Here is a 7,783-nt window from a genome sequence, read left to right on the forward strand (position 1 = left end):
GGGCGGCAGTTGTTGTTGGGACTGCAGTTGTCGTTGCAGCTTCAGTTATTGTTGGGGCGGCAGTTGTTGTTGGGGCTGCAGTTGTCGTTGCAGCTTCAGTTGTTGGGGCGGCAGTTGTTGATGTTGGGACAGCAGTTGTTGTCTGGGTTATAGTTGTTTGGGCGGCAGTTGTTGTTGGGGCTGCAGTTGTTGTTGTTGGGGCTGCAGTTGTCGTTTGGGAGGCAGTTATTGTTGGGGCTGCAGTTGTCGTTGCAGCTTCAGTTGTTGTTTGGGCGGCAGTTGTTGGGGCTGCAGTTGTCGTTGCAGCTTCAGTTGTTGGGGCGGCAGTTGTTGATGTTGGGACAGCAGTTGTTGTTGGGGCAATAGTTGTTGTTTGGGCGGCAGTTGTTGTTGGGGCTGCAGTTGTTGTTGCAGCTTCAGTTGTTGTTGTTGGGGCGGCAGTTGTTGTTTGGGCGGTAGTTGTTGTTGCAGCTTCAGTTGTTGTTGTTGGGGCTGCAGTTGTTGTTGCAGCTTCAGTTGTTGTTGGGGCGGCAGTTGTCGTTTGGGAGGCAGTTGTTGTTGGGGCTGCAGTTGTCGTTGCAGCTTCAGTTGTTGTTGTTGGGGCTGCAGTTGTCGTTTGGGAGGCAGTTGTTGTTGGGGCGGAAGTCGTTGATGTTCGGACAGCAGTTGTTGTTGGGGCAATAGTTGTTTGGGCGGCAGTTGTTGTTGGGGCTGCAGTTGTCGTTGCAGCTTCAGTTATTGTTGGGGCGGCAGTTGTTGTTGGGGCTGCAGTTGTCGTTGCAGCTTCAGTTGTTGGAGCGGCAGTTGTTGATGTTGGGACAGCAGTTGTTGTCTGGGCAATAGTTGTTTGGGCGGCAGTTGTTGATGGGGCTGCAGTTGTTGTTTGGGCGGTAGTTGTCGTTACAGCTTCAGTTGTTGTTGTTGGGGCTGCAGTTGTCGTTTGGGAGGCAGTTGTTGTTGGGGCTGCAGTTGTCGTTGCAGCTTCAGTTGTTGTTTGGGCGGCAGTTGTTGTTGGGGCTGCAGTTGTCGTTGCAGCTTCAGTTGTTGTTGGGGCGGCAGTTGTTGATGTTGGGACAGCAGTTGTTGTTGGGGCAATAGTTGTTGTTTGGGCGGCAGTTGTTGTTGGGGCTGCAGTTGTTGTTTGGGCGGTAGTTGTCGGTGCAGCTTCAGTTATTGTTGGGGCTGCAGTTGTCGTTTGGGAGGCAGTTGTTGTTGGGGCTGCAGTTGTCGTTGCAGCTTCAATTATTGTTGGGGCGGCAGTTGTTGTTGGGGCTGCAGTTGTCGTTGCAGCTTCAGTTGTTGGGGCGGCAGTTGTTGATGTTGGGACAGCAGTTGTTGTCTGGGCAATAGTTGTTTGGGCGGCAGTTGTTGTTGGGGCTGCAGTTGTTGTTTGGGCGGTAGTTGTCGTTGCAGCTTCAGTTGTTGTTGTTGGGGCTGCAGTTGTCGTTTGGGAGGCAGTTGTTGTTGGGGCTGCAGTTGTCGTTGCAGCTTCAGTTGTTGTTTGGGCGGCAGTTGTTGTTGGGGCTGCAGTTGTCGTTGCAGCTTCAGTTGTTGGGGCGGCAGTTGTTGATGTTGGGACAGCAGTTGTTGTTGGGGCAATAGTTGTTGTTTGGGCGGCAGTTGTTGGGGCTGCAGTTGTCGTTGCAGCTTCAGTTGTTGTTGTTGGGGCTGCAGTTGTCGTTTGGGAGGCAGTTGTTGTTGGGGCTGCAGTTGTCGTTGCAGCTTCAGTTGTTGTTTGGGCGGCAGTTGTTGGGGCTGCAGTTGTCGTTGCAGCTTCAGTTGTTGGGGCGGCAGTTGTTGATGTTGGGACAGCAGTTGTTGTTGGGGCAATAGTTGTTGTTTGGGCGGCAGTTGTTGTTGGGGCTGCAGTTGTTGTTGCAGCTTCAGTTGTTGTTGTTGGGGCGGCAGTTGTTGTTTGGGCGGTAGTTGTTGTTGCAGCTTCAGTTGTTGTTGTTGGGGCTGCAGTTGTCGTTTGGGAGGCAGTTGTTGTTGGGGCTGCAGTTGTCGTTGCAGCTTCAGTTGTTGTTTGGGCGGCAGTTGTTGTTGGGGCTGCAGTTGTCGTTGCAGCTTCAGTTGTTGGGGCGGCAGTTGTTGATGTTGGGACAGCAGTTGTTGTCTGGGTTATAGTTGTTTGGGCGGCAGTTGTTGTTGGGGCTGCAGTTGTGGTTTGGGCGGTAGTTGTCGTTGCAGCTTCAGTTGTTGTTGTTGGGGCTGCAGTTGTCGTTTGGGAGGCAGTTGTTGTTGGGGCTGCAGTTGTCGTTGCAGCTTCAGTTGTTGTTTGGGCGGCAGTTGTTGTTGGGGCTGCAGTTGTCGTTGCAGCTTCAGTTGTTGTTGGGGCGGCAGTTGTTGATGTTCGGACAGCAGTTGTTGTTGGGGCAATAGTTGTTGTTTTGGGGGCAGTAGTTGTTGTTTGGGCGGAAGTTGTTGTTGGGACTGCAGTTGTCGTTGCAGGTTCAGTTGTTGGGGCGGCAGTTGTTGATGTTAGGACAGCGGTTGTTGTTGGGGCAATAGTTGTTGTTTGGGCGGCAGTTGTTGTTGGGACTGCAGTTGTCGTTGCAGCTTCAGTTGTTGTTGGGGCGGCAGTTGTTGATGTTCGGACAGCAGTTGTTGTTGGGGCAATAGTTGTTGTTTTGGGGGCAGTAGTTGTTGTTGGGGCTGCAGTTGTCGTTGCAGCTTCAGTTGTTGGGGCGGCAGTTGTTGATGTTGGGACAGCAGTTGTTGTTGGGGCAATAGTTGTTGTTTGGGCGGCAGTTGTTGGGGCTGCAGTTGTCGTTGCAGCTTCAGTTGTTGTTGTTGGGGCTGCAGTTGTCGTTTGGGAGGCAGTTATTGTTGGGGCTGCAGTTGTCGTTGCAGCTTCAGTTGTTGTTTGGGCGGCAGTTGTTGGGGCTGCAGTTGTCGTTGCAGCTTCAGTTGTTGGGGCGGCAGTTGTTGATGTTGGGACAGCAGTTGTTGTTGGGGCAATAGTTGTTGTTTGGGCGGCAGTTGTTGTTGGGGCTGCAGTTGTCGTTGCAGCTTCAGTTGTTGTTGTTGGGGCGGCAGTTGTTGTTTGGGCGGTAGTTGTTGTTGCAGCTTCAGTTGTTGTTGTTGGGGCTGCAGTTGTTGTTGCAGCTTCAGTTGTTGTTGTTGGGGCGGCAGTTGTTGTTTGGGCGGTAGTTGTCGTTGCAGCTTCAGTTGTTGTTGAGGCTGCAGTTGTCGTTTGGGAGGCAGTTGTTGTTGGGGCTGCAGTTGTCGTTGCAGCTTCAGTTGTTGTTGTTGGGGCTGCAGTTGTCGTTTGGGAGGCAGTTGTTGTTGGGGCTGCAGTTGTCGTTGCAGCTTCAGTTGTTGTTGTTGGGGCTGCAGTTGTCGTTTGGGAGGCAGTTGTTGTTGGGGCTGCAGTTGTCGTTGCAGCTTCAGTTGTTGTTGGGGCGGCAGTCGTTGATGTTCGGACAGCAGTTGTTGTTGGGGCAATAGTTGTTTGGGCGGCAGTTGTTGTTGGGGCTGCAGTTGTCGTTGCAGCTTCAGTTGTTGTTGGGGCGGCAGTTGTTGTTTGGGCGGTAGTTGTCGTTGCAGCTTCAGTTGTTGTTGTTGGGGCTGCAGTTGTCGTTTGGGAGGCAGTTGTTGTTGGGGCTGCAGTTGTCGTTGCAGCTTCAGTTGTTGTTGGGGCGGCAGTTGTTGATGTTCGGACAGCAGTTGTTGTTGGGGCAATAGATGTTGTTTTGGGGGCAGTAGTTGTTGTTTGGGCGGCAGTTGTTGTTGGGACTGCAGTTGTCGTTGCAGGTTCAGTTGTTGGGGCGGCAGTTGTTGATGTTAGGACAGCGGTTGTTGTTGGGGCAATAGTTGTTGTTTGGGCGGCAGTTGTTGTTGGGACTGCAGTTGTCGTTGCAGCTTCAGTTGTTGTTGGGGCGGCAGTTGTTGATGTTCGGACAGCAGTTGTTGTTGGGGCAATAGTTGTTGTTTTGGGGGCAGTAGTTGTTGTTTGGGCGGCAGTTGTTGTTGGGGCTGCAGTTGTTGTTGCAGCTTCAGTTGTTGGGGCGGCAGTTGTTGATGTTGGGACAGCAGTTGTTGTTGGGGCAATAGTTGTTGTTTGGGCGGCAGTTGTTGTTGGGGCTGCAGTTGTCGTTGCAGCTTCAGTTGTTGATATTCGGACAGCAGTTGTTGTTGGGGCAATAGTTGTTTGGGCGGCAGTTGTTGTTGGGGCTGCAGTTGTCGTTGCAGCTTCAGTTATTGTTGGGGCGGCAGTTGTTGTTGGGGCTGCAGTTGTCGTTGCAGCTTCAGTTGTTGGGGCGGCAGTTGTTGATGTTGGGACAGCAGTTGTTGTCTGGGCAATAGTTGTTTGGGCGGCAGTTGTTGTTGGGGCTGCAGTTGTTGTTTGGGCGGTAGTTGTCGTTGCAGCTTCAGTTGTTGTTGTTGGGGCTGCAGTTGTCGTTTGGGAGGCAGTTGTTGTTGGGGCTGCAGTTGTCGTTGCAGCTTCAGTTGTTGTTTGGGCGGCAGTTGTTGTTGGGGCTGCAGTTGTCGTTGCAGCTTCAGTTGTTGGGGCGGCAGTTGTTGATGTTGGGACAGCAGTTGTTGTTGGGGCAATAGTTGTTGTTTGGGCAGCAATTGTTGTTGGGGCTGCAGTTGTCGTTGCAGCTTCAGTTGTTGTTGTTGGGGCGGCAGTTGTTGTTTGGGCGGTAGTTGTTGTTGCAGCTTCAGTTGTTGTTGTTGGGGCTGCAGTTGTCGTTGCAGCTTCAGTTGTTGTTGTTGGGGCGGCAGTTGTTGTTTGGGCGGTAGTTGTTGTTGCAGCTTCAGTTGTTGTTGTTGGGGCTGCAGTTGTCGTTGCAGCTTCAGTTGTTGTTGTTGGGGCGGCAGTTGTTGTTTGGGCGGTAGTTGTCGTTGCAGCTTCAGTTGTTGTTGGGGCTGCAGTTGTCGTTTGGGAGGAAGTTGTTGTTGGGGCTGCAGTTGTCGTTGCAGCTTCAGTTGTTGTTGTTGGGGCTGCAGTTGTCATTTGGGAGGCAGTTGTTGTTGGGGCTGCAGTTGTCGTTGCAGCTTCAGTTGTTGTTGGGGCGGCAGTCGTTGATGTTCGGACAGCAGTTGTTATTGGGGCAATAGTTGTTTGGGCGGCAGTTGTTGTTGGGGCTGCAGTTGTCGTTGCAGCTTCAGTTGTTGTTGGGGCGGCAGTTGTTGTTTGGGCGGTAGTTCTCGTTGCAGCTTCAGTTGTTGTTGTTGGGGCTGCAGTTGTCGTTTGGGAGGCAGTTGTTGTTGGGGCTGCAGTTGTCGTTGCAGCTTCAGTTGTTGTTGGGGCGGCAGTTGTTGATGTTCGGACAGCAGTTGTTGTTGGGGCAATAGTTGTTGTTTTGGGGGTAGTAGTTGTTGTTTGGGCGGCAGTTGTTGTTGGGACTGCAGTTGTCGTTGCAGCTTCAGTTATTGTTGGGGCGGCAGTTGTTGTTGGGGCTGCAGTTGTCGTTGCAGCTTCAGTTGTTGGGGCGGCAGTTGTTGATGTTGGGACAGCAGTTGTTGTCTGGGTTATAGTTGTTTGGGCGGCAGTTGTTGTTGGGGCTGCAGTTGTTGTTTGGGCGGTAGTTGTCGTTGCAGCTTCAGTTGTTGTTGTTGGGGCTGCAGTTGTCGTTTGGGAGGCAGTTGTTGTTGGGGCTGCAGTTGTCGTTGCAGCTTCAGTTGTTGTTTGGGCGGCAGTTGTTGTTGGGGCTGCAGTTGTCGTTGCAGCTTCAGTTGTTGGGGCGGCAGTTGTTGATGTTGGGACAGCAGTTGTTGTTGGGGCTATAGTTGTTGTTTGGGCGGCAGTTGTTGGGGCTGCAGTTGTCGTTGCAGCTTCAGTTGTTGTTGTTGGGGCTGCAGTTGTTGTTTGGGTAGCAGTTGTTGTTGGGGCTGCAGTTGTCGTTGCAGCTTCAGTTGTTGTTGTTGGGGCGGCAGTTGTTGTTTGGGCGGTAGTTGTTGTTGCAGCTTCAGTTGTTGTTGTTGGGGCTGCAGTTGTCGTTTGGGAGGCAGTTGTTGTTGGGGCTGCAGTTGTCGTTGCAGCTTCAGTTGTTGTTGGGGCGGCAGTTGTTGATGTTCGGACAGCAGTTGTTGTTGGGGCAATAGATGTTGTTTTGGGGGCAGTAGTTGTTGTTTGGGCGGCAGTTGTTGTTGGGACTGCAGTTGTCGTTGCAGGTTCAGTTGTTGGGGCGGCAGTTGTTGATGTTAGGACAGCGGTTGTTGTTGGGGCAATAGTTGTTGTTTGGGCGGCAGTTGTTGTTGGGACTGCAGTTGTCGTTGCAGCTTCAGTTGTTGTTGGGGCGGCAGTTGTTGATGTTCGGACAGCAGTTGTTGTTGGGGCAATAGTTGTTGTTTTGGGGGCAGTAGTTGTTGTTTGGGCGGCAGTTGTTGTTGGGGCTGCAGTTGTTGTTGCAGCTTCAGTTGTTGGGGCGGCAGTTGTTGATGTTGGGACAGCAGTTGTTGTTGGGGCAATAGTTGTTTGGGCGGCAGTTGTTGTTGGGGCTGCAGTTGTCGTTGCAGCTTCAGTTATTGTTGGGGCGGCAGTTGTTGTTGGGGCTGCAGTTGTCGTTGCAGCTTCAGTTGTTGGGGCGGCAGTTGTTGATGTTGGGACAGCAGTTGTTGTCTGGGCAATAGTTGTTTGGGCGGCAGTTGTTGTTGGGGCTGCAGTTGTTGTTTGGGCGGTAGTTGTCGTTGCAGCTTCACTTGTTGTTGTTGGGGCTGCAGTTGTCGTTTGGGAGGCAGTTGTTGTTGGGGCTGCAGTTGTCGTTTCAGCTTCAGTTGTTGTTTGGGCGGCAGTTGTTGTTGGGGCTGCAGTTGTCGTTGCAGCTTCAGTTGTTGGGGCGGCAGTTGTTGATGTTGGGACAGCAGTTGTTGTTGGGGCAATAGTTGTTGTTTGGGCAGCAATTGTTGTTGGGGCTGCAGTTGTCGTTGCAGCTTCAGTTGTTGTTGTTGGGGCGGCAGTTGTTGTTTGGGCGGTAGTTGTTGTTGCAGCTTCAGTTGTTGTTGTTGGGGCTGCAGTTGTCGTTGCAGCTTCAGTTGTTGTTGTTGGGGCGGCAGTTGTTGTTTGGGCGGTAGTTGTTGTTGCAGCTTCAGTTGTTGTTGTTGGGGCTGCAGTTGTCGTTGCAGCTTCAGTTGTTGGGGCGGCAGTTGTTGATGTTCGGACAGCAGTTGTTGTTGGGGCAATAGTTGTTGTTTTGGGGGCAGTAGTTGTTGTTTGGGCGGCAGTTGTTGTTGGGGCTGCAGTTGTTGTTGCAGCTTCAGTTGTTGGGGCGGCAGTTGTTGATGTTGGGACAGCAGTTGTTGTTGGGGCAATAGTTGTTTGGGCGGCAGTTGTTGTTGGGGCTGCAGTTGTCGTTGCAGCTTCAGTTATTGTTGGGGCGGCAGTTGTTGTTGGGGCTGCAGTTGTCGTTGCAGCTTCAGTTGTTGGGGCGGCAGTTGTTGATGTTGGGACAGCAGTTGTTGTCTGGGCAATAGTTGTTTGGGCGGCAGTTGTTGTTGGGGCTGCAGTTGTTGTTTGGGCGGTAGTTGTCGTTGCAGCTTCACTTGTTGTTGTTGGGGCTGCAGTTGTCGTTTGGGAGGCAGTTGTTGTTGGGGCTGCAGTTGTCGTTTCAGCTTCAGTTGTTGTTTGGGCGGCAGTTGTTGTTGGGGCTGCAGTTGTCGTTGCAGCTTCAGTTGTTGGGGCGGCAGTTGTTGATGTTGGGACAGCAGTTGTTGTTGGGGCAATAGTTGTTGTTTGGGCAGCAATTGTTGTTGGGGCTGCAGTTGTCGTTGCAGCTTCAGTTGTTGTTGTTGGGGCGGCAGTTGTTGTTTGGGCGGTAGTTGTTGTTGCAGCTTC

This window comes from Pholis gunnellus, assembly GCF_910591455.1.
Source record: "Pholis gunnellus genome assembly, chromosome: 4".
NCBI classification, from domain to species: Eukaryota; Metazoa; Chordata; class Actinopteri; order Perciformes; family Pholidae; genus Pholis; species Pholis gunnellus.